Here is a 15,427-nt window from a genome sequence, read left to right as displayed (position 1 = left end):
AGGGGGAGGGCACTAAAACTGAATTTAAGGGATTAATGACCAAAAGAGAGATGGCAAAGTGATTTTTTTTTTTAAAGATTTTATTTATTTATTCATGAGAGACAGAGAGAGAGAGAGAGGCAGAGGGAGAAGCAGGCTCCCAAGGAGCAGAGAGCCCGATGCGGGACTCGATCCCAGGACCCTGGGATCATGACCTGAGCCGAAGGCAGATGCTTAACCATCTGAGCCACCCAGGCGCCCCTGATTTTTTAATCCTCTGATTGAATAATAAAACATTGAGAAACAAATCTCATTTAAAAAAAAAAAAAAACAGGATATTCCTAATTATCGAATGCTCTGGGACCCGTTAACAGCTACATTTTTCTGATAAATACATGCAATTAAATAAAATGTGTCGATGTGTCAGGTGTTTTAAAATCTGGTTGGAATATCAAAATAATCCCTCCAAATAACTGAAACATTAACAATCAAGGAATACCAACCAGAAAAAGATCAATGTGATGATCATTAAAAAGAAAAAAAAACAGTGAGTGATGAAAAATTCTCTTCCTAAATAAGCTTGCTAATACTGAAAATCGTCTTTGATCTGGAACACACTAACTTGGAATTTTTGAAAATCTGGACAGAAATAAAATTAGAGATTAATATTATACTAATATGTTTTAAATATTAGTGAGCTAACTATGGAAGAAATATGACAGCAGCAGCATGTTGAACTGACTTACAAAAAGTATACACCATAGCAGCACTAACTAATGAAATAATTGTCATTCTAACTACAAATAATTCATATATTTATTAAAGTAGGCTTAGCAGGACCTCTGCTTGATGACATTTTAAACTTATTGTTTCTTCTTAAAAGTAACACAATTCCCCTTTTTAAAACAGAGTTTTCAATTCAATTGAATGGCCTGATAATTGTTCCTGATATATGAAGAAGCAGATGATCGACAATACCATTAAAAACTGAGTGCAAGAGATACATTACAATGTAAAAAATGGGTAACAGTGGATGATGAAATCACAGGTAATTTTTTTTCTTTGTGCTTCTCTTTATGTTCTGGAGTTTCTATAATGAGCTTGCATTACTGCTGTAATCAGAGGAAAAAGATTTTATTAGTTATTTCAAATTGGCTTTCCCCTTTCAGTCCAGTCTACTGTTAGATTATCCCCCCTGCAAAAGCATGTCACTCCCTGTTATAAATAAATAATAAATAAGTCCCATGTATGTATGTTTTTAAATCTTTATTGCTACGCCAACACTGCCCACAGAATGAACTAGAAATGCCTTAGCTCAAAATGCTCAGTTCCTCCTCAATATGATCCCAGATTCTCTTCCCAGTCTTATCTCCCACCACCCCCAACAAGAACCCTGCATTGCACACAAACATTCCCTGTGTGTTTCCATCCCACATTTTTGCCCTCACTCCTTTTGCTTGGACCTTCTGTGCATCCCTGCTTATTAAATCAACTCTATTCTCCAAAGGCCATCTCAAACATCACAACCTCCAGGAAACCTTTCCAGATGTTTCCAGTTGCATGTACTTTCTCCCTCCTTCAAATCACTATAGCATTTTGTTCATTCCTCTGTTATAGCATTTCTCATATCCTGCCTTATTATAATTACTTGCATAATTATCTTCTCCCCAGCCAAAACTAGGAGAGCCCAAAGGACAGGACTGGATCTTATTTGTTGTATCGCCCACAGGACCAAGCAGAGTGCTTTTGTAAAATGGCAGTGTTGGTTGGATTAAATTAAATCCATTGCTGTTGCAACAAACATATTATTAGGTTAAATTATGAGGAGCCTAAGCCAAATATCTTGAGCCAATAAGGCAAGGTGAGAATTGTAAAAATAAGAAGCTAATCTAATACAAGTTCAGAGAAGTAAAATGATTTGTCATCCCCCTGACTTTTAGTTATCCATAAAGCTAGGAAAAGAACTTGCCACATACTTTGTCCTCGAGGCAAACTGGTGAGTATCAAAAACAAAAACAAAAAAAGTCAACAATCCCCCAACTTAAGATTCTAGACCAGATGTTTTCATACATTTTTCTGACTTCAGAAGGAACGAAGGAAGGAAGGAAGGGAGGAAGGAAGGAAGGAAGGAAGGAAGGGAGGGAGGAAGTGCAAGCTCCTGTGACCAAGAAAACAGAATTAAGAAGAAAAAAGGATGGGACACCTGGTGCCATATCATATTCTCTGAATTTCCAGTCCCGAGCACAAAACCTATCACGTAAGTACTTAATTAACATGTTGAACTAAGCTGAACTCCCTACACTGACCAAAAAAAAAAAAAAAAAAAAAAGCATATTAAGAGAAACAATTGTTCAAATACTCTTGTTGGAACTAGCGTTTATTATTCTTTGTATTTAGCATTCTTAACATCTTAACATGCTTAACATGTAAGCATACTTAACATCTAGTATCTGCCATTATTATTCATGTAGTTCCATCATTTTATAGATGACTACCTATTCATTTGTGTAAAACCAACCAAAAACCTTAAAACCCAAGGAATGAATCAGGCCTAAGACTCCACCTATCAATTAAATTTTCTCTAGGCAGGCTCTTTTCAAAGCCGGCAGTCTCAAAGCATGATTTCCCTCATGCATTTCTTCTTTAAGTTAACAGTATTTCAAAACTGACTCCAGACCCAAAACAAGTATCTGAAAACAACGCCTAAAGGAAGACTGCAACTCTGTGTGTGCATGTATGTGCGCATGCACATGTGCACGTGTGTGTGTGCGTGTGTGTGTGTGCGCGTGTGCGCGTGCATGTGTGTGCGTGCGCGTGTGCGTGTGTGCGTGTGTGTGTGAGAGAGAGAGTTTTTAAAGTGGGTTATAATTTTTAATGAATTTTTTGGATAATGAAAAGGAAAAGGTGATTTTTCTCTCTAATGAAAAAAGGAAAAATAATATTTTCTGTAGCAAGGTATGAAATGACTCAATAGACACAAAGTGACATGTAGAACATGATTGGGTTACATATCTCTGAAGATAAATTCAGTTCTTGAGTACAGGAAGCCAAATACTTCAGTCCAAAGTTCTCTTACATCTGTCTTCAGAAGACAACATTTACACTTCATCATAAAAAGCGCTTTTGTGCCACAAGTAACTGAGCTTGAAATCAGACGAATAGCATTATTGCTTATGTATCATACATGTAAAACAAATTAGCTTTCTTGATTTATTGTAGACAAAAAATGATAGTTTTTAAAAACCAGACTGCTGAAAAATTGACCTTTCAGTCTACAAACATACCATTTAATTTACAAGAGAAGTAAACCCTTTTGAATTGTATTTACCCAGTTACTTTAATAAAGGTTAGACCTTTCAAAAACAATTGTAAATGTGGCATTTAGCTTCTCATATTTTCCAAAGCATTACTTGAATCTTGAGATTCAAAAGAAACAACTAAGAAAATAACAATAAAGCAACATTGGGGTTCCCCCCAGAGTAAAATAAAATGCACAATCTCCAGATTAAAATCACAGATTTAAAAATTTTACATTTCGGAGACTCAGTAGACTCATTGGGTTTCAGGAAATGTCATTAACATCTCCTGTGGGGGAAAGATGGCCAATACATTCATTAATTCATTCATAAAGCAAGGCTTATTACTGATACACACTGGTATTAGTTACTGAAAGCTGATGATTATTAAAATACAGAAGCACCATCGGGTAATGAAAAATACAGTAATTAAAATTCAGGAGGTGAAATCTCACACTAAAATTCAGAAAGGTTTTATTTTACTCCTGGTTTTGTACAAAAGAAGTCAAATGTGAGCGTTCCTGTTAAACCACCGTATTTTGAAGTATTCAGCTTTTTACTAATGTGACAAAATTTATCATGTCTACTGATTGTGCATAGTGCCCTCTTACAAAATGAGTTGCACTTCTATTTTCCTTGGATGGGATTCATATTGTCTGAATATAACAAAATCTGCTCAGGGACACAGCGTATGGCAAAAAGAACGTGCACTTTGGAGACAGATAGATACAGTGGAGTTCTGATTTTGGCTCTGCCCTTTACTAGCTGTGTGACTTTAGACAAGTTACTTAAACTCTCTGAGACTCAGTTGCCTTATTTCTAAAATGAAGATAACAATTTCTGCCTGACCAGGTTACCTACAATGATGTTGGTAAACCATATAATGCTTAGTACTTTGTAAATGCTCAATAAATGGTAAGGTTCTTTTTTTTCCTTCCATACTTGTACAAAGATAGCAAATCAAACCAGTGTGATTGAACAAAGTAAAAAGAATTTAAAAAATTGAATTCAGTGGAAAAATAAAACCTAAGTATGTCATTTGAATTCTGTAATATGTAAGTTTATTTCCATTCCCCTGGAAAACTGTTAAAATATACAGGAGTTTTCAATGCCTGCCATTCCTTCACAATCAATGGCAAGATGCCATGACAACTGGATAATTTCCAGGAGTTATGTTCTGGAATGCCTATAAGAAGCTCACTCAACGTCACTGCCTAAATCTGGTAAACTTCCTTCATTTCTGGGAAGACATCAGCATTAGCCAATTTACATCTACATATAAAGCTGTCCCAGGTCCATTTTGGAATAACTGTCTTATAGGACAGATAGGCGATTTGAGAACCAGGTTTTCATTCTGGGTTGTCCATGGTATTATCTAAGATATATATAGTAGGAAACCAGATATAAAAAGTATCTAATGATCCTATAGGTCTTTGACTACCTGATCACCAGCAGAATAGCTTTGTGGATTTACAAATGTTTCAAGATAGCAGAGTTCCATCAGTCTCAGGATTGACATATCTAACCATTCATAGTGTCAGACCCCCTAAGACCGTGGACCTTGCCTGTCACCCCATGGCTTAAGTTGGCCTTTGTGGACTTGATCCCATTTGTGCATTAATTTATGGTATCTGCCAGACTCCACTATTTGGCTATGCCCAACATCTAAGTCTTTCCTGGCCAGCCCCATTTCCAAATTCTGACAATCCTGTCCTGGTTCCTTCTATATTCATCTTCCTTAAAGTACTTTAACTACAAAACACTTCCAGGGTTTTTCAGAATAGAAATGATTTAACAAGTGTATTGTGAGGGTGGGGGTGGGTGGGTAGCCATACATTTGGTCAAAGAGAGCATATTAAAGAGTAAGGTGGAAAATTTGGTCTAACAAAATTAACAGAGAATTGGATAACTCAATATATTACTGTCAGATTAATGCTAATCTTATCATGATTTGTTAACATAAAGGCAGCTTAGAAGAATAAATATTGCACTAAATTTTAAAGCAATACTAATACCTAACTCACAAATTATATTCTCTAAGATATGGATCTTAAAAATAATAGTCATGAAAAATAACTTAAGCTATGTCCTGCTTGGTTAGGCCCAACATTCCCTAATTCTTTCCCATGTGAGAGCCAGTGAGAGAAGAGTATATTGTTCACTAATAAACTGTTCCCAGAAGCCCAGCAGTAAACAAGGCACTACAGACTGGCCCTAAAGTAGCATCAGAATCCCCTGACAACATTCCAATCATCTCTGAGAATATTTTCCTGAGTCTTTCTTCAAATGAATATTAAGAACCTCTCCCCACCTTTCAGCTATCAGCACTATAGCTCTCTTATCCCATTTTCCCCATTCTTCAACTTAGCCACTGATCACCCTCTCACACTTATCGGCCAGGCAAAATTCAGAAGTCATAAAATGTAGACCTGAAGGCCAGATGCTGCCCTCAGACATGTTTTGTTTGTCTTGCACAGTACTGTTCTAAATTGTGTATATGAATACCTTTAGATGGATGGCTGCCCTCTGATTAGAACAGTTGCCACAAATTCCAATTGTAGAACCAGCCAACATCTAACATCACATTGTGTATTAGTCCAGTCAGTATTTATTTCACCAGGGCCTGATGCTGGTAACCTTGTTGCTGGTTTACTCTCAGTACAGGCTTAGTAGCAGTCTCAGTCCTATAGCAGGGCAATCATAGACCCTTCTAACAAAACCTTAGAGATTTTATCCCAATGGGCTCCATGCTCCTATTGCTGTTCACTTCCATTGCTCATTGCTTCCCTATATCTCAACACATAGTAAGCAGAAAAAAGGAATGAACGAACCAGATCTCCCAAGGATACTCATGAATGAGCATATTTGTATTAGGAGTCCATACAGGACAGAGTCATGTCCCAGAGTTCATGCAACACCAGCTTTTAGGGAGTATTTCATTTATTAATTCACTTATTCATTCATCTTTTATCCAATTTCTCACCCATTGAACAAATTTCACTGAGCACATGAAAAACCTTGAGATGAATACTTGGAAAATTGATACGAGTGAGACATAGTTTTGTCCTCAGATTTTTTAGAAGGAAAATGGCAAAAGAAAATTCAAGAAAGATGGGTATTTCAATAATCCTCGCAGCTGACTTTCTATAGACATGTTAGAAGCGGACCCAGACATGGGGCTGAAATTCAGGGAGTCTTCACAGTGTGGTGGGGGGGGCAGTAGTGATGACGAAATCAAGATACAGGTCAGTCCTCTGGGAATGAGGATGTCGGGCAGGCTACCAAGATAAGGTCTCAAGCACAGGAAACAAGACATTAATCAGAGCCAAGATATAAAGTAAGGACTGGCTCTCAGAATAAGACAGTTGGCCAATTATCAGAATGAAAGGAAAAGGTCAGGGCTAGCCTGGCAATAAAGAGAATTGAGGATGAGTACGAGAATACTGGTCTGGAACTGCTGAAAGCCTCTGGCAAAGATACATCCTAGAGTCAAAATGGACTGTCCTGCTGCTGTTGCTGGAATGGTGGAGGGAAGAAAGAGAAAAAGGAAAGAGGGATGCAAAACCTTACCAATCAGCATCACATCCACGTGGATGACTGGCTAGCTGGTAACCTACCTCTCAGAAGAAGATAAGAATAGATGAGAGCCACAAAAATGCCTTCTTTCCTGGGGACCCAGTACTTTGTAAGATCAGAGATGTGCACCAACTCCATAGAAAGAATTCAAATGTCATACATTCAATTAATCATAACACTTATCACCATAAATGTCCTTGAAAACTGTGAATTTCTCTTTCAAAAATCAAATCATTTTAAATCCGCTATGGGGACTTGCTATTTAAGTAAACCACGAAGTTAAACCTTTTGTGAAGTTGAGAATCTCTTGTGTTATGTGAATAATTTCTCCTCTGATTATGTTTGTTTGTTTGTGTATTAGATCCCTTTAAGTGGGAACCTTTCAGGATGAGGGGTGATGTTGAACTGAGGCACCCCCGTGAGAGTTAAACATGCCTCATACTGCCAGGCTCAGGATGTGACATTTAAAGGGCAATGATTCAAGGTTGTTTCCATGGCCTCACAGTCCAAGCGAGAGTGACACAACATTGCAGACACATTCATAGATATTCCAAAGCAAAACAAGGTTGTTCCAACCCAGAGCAACACTGGGCAACAAAAAGACCAAGACCAGAGAGTGTGGGGATTGGAGGAGGAGGTATCATCAGAGAAGGCACAGCAGCCGCCATTCGAAGCAAAGCAAAGTGACTCAGGTTTTGGTTAGTTTTCACTGTTTGTGTTCCAGAAAGGAATTAATCTGGCAAACATTTGTTGAGGTCCCACTGCCTCCTAGGCACTGGATTAAGCTTTTACATGTGTGTTCATTCAATCCTCCTAGAAGTTCTACAAGGCAAGTGTTATTATTTCTAGTTGGAAGATGAAGAATAGGTGGGGAAATGTTGACTAGCTCACCCCAATGTCACATGGTTAATAAGTGACAAAGCTGGACATTAAACCCAGGTCTTCTGCCCCAAAGTCCTATGTCCATACAGAGCAAGTCCTTAATCACACTGCCTACTTTTGAAACTATTAAGCTGCCTCAGTTTCCACCAATGCTACTGAGAAGGATGGGGGCTGGGTAAACAGATTGAAATAAGCACAGAACTTATTAGGCTGCTTTATGCATAGGAGTGAATTCTCGTCACCCAAGACCCAACCCATAAAGAAACACTTCTGATAGATACACAACTGAATTACAGGCATACTGCAGATAGAAAGGACTGGAAAAGAATACTTCTGGAAAATTGCTATTCATAGCCTTACACCCATACCTCAGTTAGTGCTTACAAATATATTTGCCAGTGTATGGACTGAAAGTCAAGACCAAATCACTCTGAGAAATTAAGCTATCCTACTGATATTTGTAGCTCTCTGGTGCTTATTTTCTGAATGGCTTCTTCATTCTTTTCTCCAAATGGGAAAAATGGCTGACATCATTCCAGAGGTGGGTACAGTAATGAGGATTAAGAGGAGAGACTGGGTTCTCTGTGGACCAGCAGACCAGTCTGAGCAACTTTCCGAATTTGATCCAGGTTGAACAGTAGCAAGGCTAATATACCAAGAATATACCTTTCCACCTATTCCTATTCCCTTTATAGAAATCGACCAGACTATTTTAGCTTTCAGGAAAATAACCCCAAAAGCTGCAGGACAAATGCATGATTTGCCTAGAAAAGAGAGGAATTTGGAGTGACACACTTAGTATGGAGAAATAGGTAATTTCAAACAATTTGAAGGAGAAAAAAAAACAGTCAAATTCAAGAAACAGAAATGGTCAAAGCAGTTTTCTCTCTGAACTCTTCACAGCACATTAAAAAAAAAAAGAAAAAGAAAAAACCTTAGTCTGAATAAGCAAGAATAAGTTAAGCAATGGTTAAGAAATCAAGCGGATTCCTGGAGTAGAATGCAGAATGGTCCCAGTCAGCAGCCAAGAACAGAATACAGTGGAGGTTCCCTCTGTGGCTTGTCCCCAGGACAAGGTCAGCCCTAGCCACTCCTTTGAATCTTTCATCAGCCTTCTTCTAGCACTCCTTCCCCCTCACACAGGGTTCCCACTGGCCCCACTAGGCCCAGAGCTGCAGCATTCAACAGGATTGAAACTGCCTCATGGGGCCAATCTCCTTGCCCCAACAGTTTTCAATGGCAATGTTTAAGTCGTCAGTATCCAGCATTCATATATCTTATCTAGTAAATTCTTCTGCTTTCGCCCAAAGGACTGTCACTAATGGGGACATGTCAGACAATGAGATTGACTGGCTCAGAGCTGAGTTTCTAAGATGCAGTTTAAATAGTGATAGCCACTAACTAGCTAATTGAAAATCCCTCCCACATTTTAATGTTAGACTATTGACTGGAGGGACTTCCAATGCTTCATCAAACAAAAGAGCAAAGCAAACACTTTTGCTGATAAAAGTGATGAAACTTTTCGAACCCTGGCTTCCTTTTGGCACAGCCTTCAATTCCTCTTGTAAGGTCAGACATTGGACTGGTGGGAAAGCGATGTTGCGCCATCCCCAAAGCCCTGAGGCAGACCTGATTTAAGAAGAATTTGGAAAGAAAAAAAAGAAACAAACAAAACAAAACTCCCTGCAGGACCTCTAGATAATTGTTCTCCATCCCTTTGCCTTTATGAACTGAAGACCCCTACCACATACAAAATGCTTGAGAAAGAGATGGCATTAAAACACTTCCAGGCATTTCTAAAACAGAATTTTAAATCTCAGATTGTGCTGGAGAGTCATCCCCAAGGGAAAAGGCCCAGCACCTGAACATCATGATGGGCAAGGAGAAAGAGTCTTGTTTACTTACTGGGATGAGTGCCCTGAGGTCCTTGGGGTTCTGGACAAGGACTGTGGGTGTATGTGCTTGCATTTTATGGGAAGGGTGGATAAAGAAGGTTGAGAGAAATGAAGGGTTGCTAAAAGTGGAGGGAGCATTCAAGAAAAAGGTCATTGACTTCCCAGTCTTCCTGGGTCTAGTCTAGGTGCCAGTGGAGGAAAGAGGTGTTGACAAACTTCCTAAAGCCTCCTCCTTAGGCTTGAGGGCTCCCTCTACTAGGCTACCACTAAAAATTCTATTTCAATCAAGTCACTTGCTGCCTGTTTATAGAAGTCAGTAATAAATCTCCAAGCCAACTGAAAAGGGGTTTGTGCTATATTTTAAACCAAGCTTCAGCCACATCATGTGTCACCTGGAAAGAATGACAGCCTCCAACATGAGACTAGCAAAATCCAGCTGAGTCAGGTATCTTATAAAACTGCCAATCATTGTTCCCACCCCAACTATCAGCCCCCAAATAGTTTTAATTATGCATAGGGAGTGAGGGATGTTGTACTTAATTTTCATAAACTCCCAGGCAAAAAGATTCTGAACAAGTCAAGCCAATCTCAACTATATTCCCAGGATGAAAGACTAGTTGGCTTTCTGCTGATTTGTTCTTTAATAATGGCAAGTTCTTTTTAAAGCAAGATCTATCATTTATAGGTGATGCCTTTGTTTAGAAAATTGTCTCAGTTCCATGAGGAAAAAATGACAATATTCAGTAATGAAGGAAAATTGACAATTATTATCTTCCTATCCTGTCATTACAAATCCCTATATTCTTAAATGTGTCCTGAAAAACTCAACATGACATTTGCCTTAAGCCATTAAAACCATTTTTCTCTCCCTCCTTCCTTATGTCTTCCCCCCATCTTTGCTTCTCACTGCATTTCCTCTTGTGTTCCTCCTCCTCCTAGCTTTCTCTTTCTCCCTCTTTCCTGCCCTGTGCCTTTTCTTCTCTCCCTCCCTGCATTCATCCTTCCCATTCCTCTCAGTGACTTGAAGGAAGCTCAGATCTAGACTGACAGTATGACCTGAGGCACTTCTCTCTGCAGAGGTCCAGGCCTCAAAAAAGTCTACTGCACTAGAGTTGACATAACTAGAAGAAATAAAACTGGAAAAATAGAATACTGTTCTAAGGGTAGAGTGGGATGACATTGAGGAATTAAGAAACCTAAAAGATATTTCCACTGGGCTAGCAAAGGACTAGCTCTGTAATGAACACCTCAATGTATAACATCAATGGCTAGCTAGAAGGTAATAGAACAAACTCTTGTCAATTTGGGGTCTAATAAGGTACAGATGGAGACTCTTGGGGAAACAGAAATATGATCTTGTTGAGTAAATATTTTAAAGCTGTTTTTTTCTGCCAAAGATTTTCCAAGTCTTGAGAGAGAATCATAAATCTGTGATATTTTCAAACCAAGAGGGAAGAGTATACACTTTTGAGTCTTAATCACCTCCTAGCCCAACCAGGAAACCAGAAACTATTTTTGATATAGTCATTGAAGTAGAGGGTATTTAAGACAAGAAATGCATTATACAGTTGATGGAGGAGCTGAGAAGCCAAATAAAGGGAAGGGATTAGCAACAGCAGGAGATCACACCACCCCTACAAGTGGAGAGGCAAAGAAGGGAAATGTTTTTTTCTGGAGCCCAGGGGCCAGAGATACCCAGAAGAAGCTAGAACCCCATCAAGCCTGTCTGGTGGGAGCTGGAGCCACAAAGGAAAGGCAGTCACTTCCTAAAGGTGGTGCCCCAGGCTGGAGGGTTGGGGAGAGTGGTAAGAAATATCATGGCTTCTTCCCTCCTCCTGATCTCCAGTCTCCTACCTGCATCTCTCTTTGGCTGAACACAGCCAGAAGCTAGTTTTCACTGGAGCCTGAGATATGTAGTCTGCAGAGGTTAGCATTCCTGTGCTACTAAGCAGGGTAGGGGAAAGGCAAGGAATGAATCTGGGGGCAAACAGGTCCAGAATCGGCACACTCATTTCCCTTTCTATAAAGTAGGAACAATAGTACCTACCTCCCGGATTGTTGAGACAATTTAATTAGGGAGTCTACGTAAAGTGCCTAATATATTGCCTGGTACAAAGCAGCACTCAGTACATGTTAATTTCCTTTCTTAGTTCCAAGAGCTCAGGAAATTCCTACTTTTTTCAAAAATGCCTGGATCCACCTGGAACTAAATACTGTTTATATATTCAGAGCCCTTTGTTTCTGAGACAAAATTAGGTAATGTGGAAAAATTTTGCTTATATTTTCATCTGTGCTAATTTCTAACATTCCCTTTGAAAGGAATAAAATTATTTCTTCCCAAATGGTCATTTCAGATTTTTTACTTTCATACCAGATCAGTGTCCTAGTTTACCACATAAGCTGTATTCTTGCCTGATTTTGATGTCTGATAGGGTCCTATAAATTGATTGCTCTTACGATATCAGTTTGCAATAGCAATGGTCCAGATCCAAAGGAGTTAACGAAGTCTACTAGTGAATACTAAAAGGGGGCTTTTGTGATGAGGAAAGTCCCTCAACAAAAAGCTAACTGAAGATAAACATCCCCACTGTCAAACACCAGCTGAGCCCAAAGCCTCCTGTTTATGTTAGAGAGACCTCTGTCTTATCAATGTGTCCTTCAGCCTCATAGACCAGCCATGAATATTTCAGCAAAGAAATTTTGGAAAACCTTTGCTAGCTTTTCAGAAAATAAAAATGCAAAGGCTGAGACAGAGGGAATATTTAAGCCTCATGCATTATTTGTCATTTGAGATGTTGATCATGGAAAGAAATTTGTGTTTCAATTGCCTATGCTGCCACTTAGGAAATCCCATCCCTAAGGGACTGGAAAATTGTGGGACTTGGAGCTGCCATTGACATTTAAGCTAAACATAGAGGAATGGCGACCGCAGAAGCTGTTTGTGAGGGAAATGCAATTTGCAGCAACAGAGAACCTTTAAAACTATCCGTGGCTCTCCCTCTATCCCCCATCTCTCCAGCTAACAGATGAATTCCCAAAGTCAGGAAAATTACACAAGGAAACAAAGATCAAAAACGATGGAAGCCATTTTTTCAAAAGCTGAAGGTATTTTGTAAATAATGTTATTAATAATAACAAAGGTGGGAGAAATAGAGTTTCTGCTATGACTCCTGGATTCAAAAGGAAAAGAAGAAAAAGAAGAAGACCCTCATAGAATATCAGCATTGAATGGGAGATCAGGGAATTTTTCATTTTACTATTAACTAAATAACTAGCTGGAAGGCTCTGTGCAGGTCGCATCATTCCTCTTGGTTTCTGTTTTCAATCTGTGCATAAATGATGGTGTTAGCCAATGATTTCTAAAGTTTCTAATAATGCCAAGATGTGAGGGCCAATAGGCAGAAGCTTTATTTTAGGATTCTAATATGTAATGAGGAGGTCAGCCTGAAGGCAAAAGGAGGGGTGGGAAAGGGGAGGGGACAGCGCTGTTTGTATTCCTGCTGAGCCAGAATAAATAATGATCTTCTTTCTGTCAACAAAAGGCTTAAATCAGCAGACTAGGTAGACAGTGTCAGTAAGGACTTATAAAGATTTGTCCTTGACTCTAGTAATATAGTCATTGTCCACATGGAATATCCGATTCCCAACCACTTAGCCCTGCCTTGCTTCAGAATTGTTTTTGTGAAGATGGTAAAATAAAATAAAATAATAAAATTGTTAATACAATATAATGAATCTAAGTGTTACAACTCTTTAGCATCCTTGCCATGTTAGAAACTTGTCAGCGCTGAACACTAAGATGTAACTGATCCTGTTAGGAGGGTACATTTTGATGAAAGAATGGGGAATGACACTGACAAACAACTTGGTGACCTATCAGGTAAGGTTTCAAGATCTACTAGTAGATAGTATTCTCTTATTGAGGTTATTCCTGCTACCCCTGCAGAAGGCCCTTGTTGAAATTGTTCTTATTTCCCAATATACCGTAAGATAAATATGGTTTAGATCTCTTGCTTTGGACTATGCTTCCCTTCTTTAAATCACCCTTTAAAACTCCCTTTCCCTGTGTATCATAAACTCAGACCCATGCAAGATGAATTCTAGCTAATCGGATAAATCAATGAAATTGGTTAGTGAGCGTTTAAGGCCTAATAGTAACATGAAAAAATATATTAAGATATATTGCTTTCATGGTTTAAAATATCAGCCCTGGGGTAAAACAAATATGGTCTCTGATCCCAGCTCTGCCACTTTTATAAGCTGTGTAACCTTGAATAAATCATTTAACCCCCCTGTGCCTCAGTTTCCCCTTCCTGAGCAATTGAGTAGATCTTACCTCACAGAGTTTTGTGTTACATTAGATAAAGCATCAAACAGAACACCTGGTACAAAGAAGGTATTCAGTATCTTGCCCCATCCCTTCCTTCCTAATCTCCATTTTTTTTTTTCTTTTGTCCCAGAACAATTTACTTGTAAGAGCTCTCCGTGGTATTCTGTTCTGATTCCACCTGTGCAATTAACCAGTGATCATGATAAGGAACCAAAAACCCAATATATTGGCACCAAATATGCCCTGGAAGGCTATTAACCAAGATTGCAACATGGTTCCATCTCCTATTCTAGAGATTCTACTGGCTTTTGATGCCTCAATTTATCCAGAGTAGATGGCAATTTAACATTTCCTGGTTTGTGGAACACTTTTCCAAAGCCTTTTAGTGAAGCTAATCAACACCTAAGGAACTGCAACAAGAGACAGTAAAGGGAGGGTCCAGAGTTTAGAGTCAAGTCGTTCCAGGACAAAGCCATTCTTGCTAGTGCTGAGGAAATATGTAGGCTGTCTTCCGCAGAGTGATAATAGCACAGCTCTCCTACTTTTTTTTTTTTTCCCAAATATTGCACAAGAGCCTTCACCCTCTCAGAATAGCTACTCCAGACATTTTCAAACAAACTCACCCAAACCCTTGGACACTAATACATCTAAAGGGCAGGAGATAGAGAGGGCCAGGCATTAGCTTAGAAATACCTTTGTTCATCAGGTCATTATTAAGACAGCTAGCTGATTCCTCTGGAGTTTAATTCACAGAAGAGCAAATTGTAATTTTCCAACAGGAGCTGAGGAGCTGACTGTGGCCATCACCTTTATTACTCTAGACAGCCAGGCACTCACAATTGTCAGCATGCCCTCATGCCACTGCAGGGGAGGTCCATCCCAATGGGCAGCATGGGGAGAACGGACAACATTTTTGACTGCTGCTTATTAAAGACATACAACAGAATCATCCCACAGCATAATGTTGACCTTTTGGTCTTTAGAGCATGACTCTGCAAATAAATCTGGTGCCTTGATAGAATTCATGTGACATCAGGCCTCATCTGAGTGCCACAGCTGTTAAGACACTAGAAGGTCAGGTGCCAAATAAAGCCCTATCAGGACCTCTCTTGATAACAAGGAAGACCAGATGTGAGGTTGGGCTGACAATCTTACCTCACTAATTTGAATAATATGGAGAAGACTGTTCATTAGTGTAAGTCTAAATTCCATATTTATGAATCTTTAGAGATTTAGAACATTCAAACATATCCAGTGACTCAGGAGTCTATAAGTAAGGGTTCTTTAATGCAGAAATAAATATTTTAAATTAACCGCTAAGGGCCAAATACATAGTTAAGCCAGTAAGTGCTATAGGCGTTTTCCAGTCCTAAAGCAGTCGAAGAGGGCTTTATTGGAACAACAGGATTTGAGTTAGGTCACAAGGGAAGGGCAGGACTTAGAAAAGCAAAGAGGAGAGGCAATGATTT

At 39.1% G+C, this 15,427-nt stretch overlaps 1 long non-coding RNA gene across 2 annotated transcripts in view; it reads right to left on the bottom strand.

Moving 5' to 3' along the window:
- Nucleotides 1-15,427, bottom strand: part of LOC144380441 (uncharacterized) — a 197,669-nt gene that overhangs the window by 132,804 nt on the left and 49,438 nt on the right. The window lies entirely within an intron of this gene.

This window comes from Halichoerus grypus, chromosome X (assembly GCF_964656455.1).
Source record: "Halichoerus grypus chromosome X, mHalGry1.hap1.1, whole genome shotgun sequence".
In the NCBI taxonomy this organism is placed as follows: Eukaryota; Metazoa; Chordata; class Mammalia; order Carnivora; family Phocidae; genus Halichoerus; species Halichoerus grypus.
This window is presented reverse-complemented; position numbering and strand designations above follow the sequence as displayed.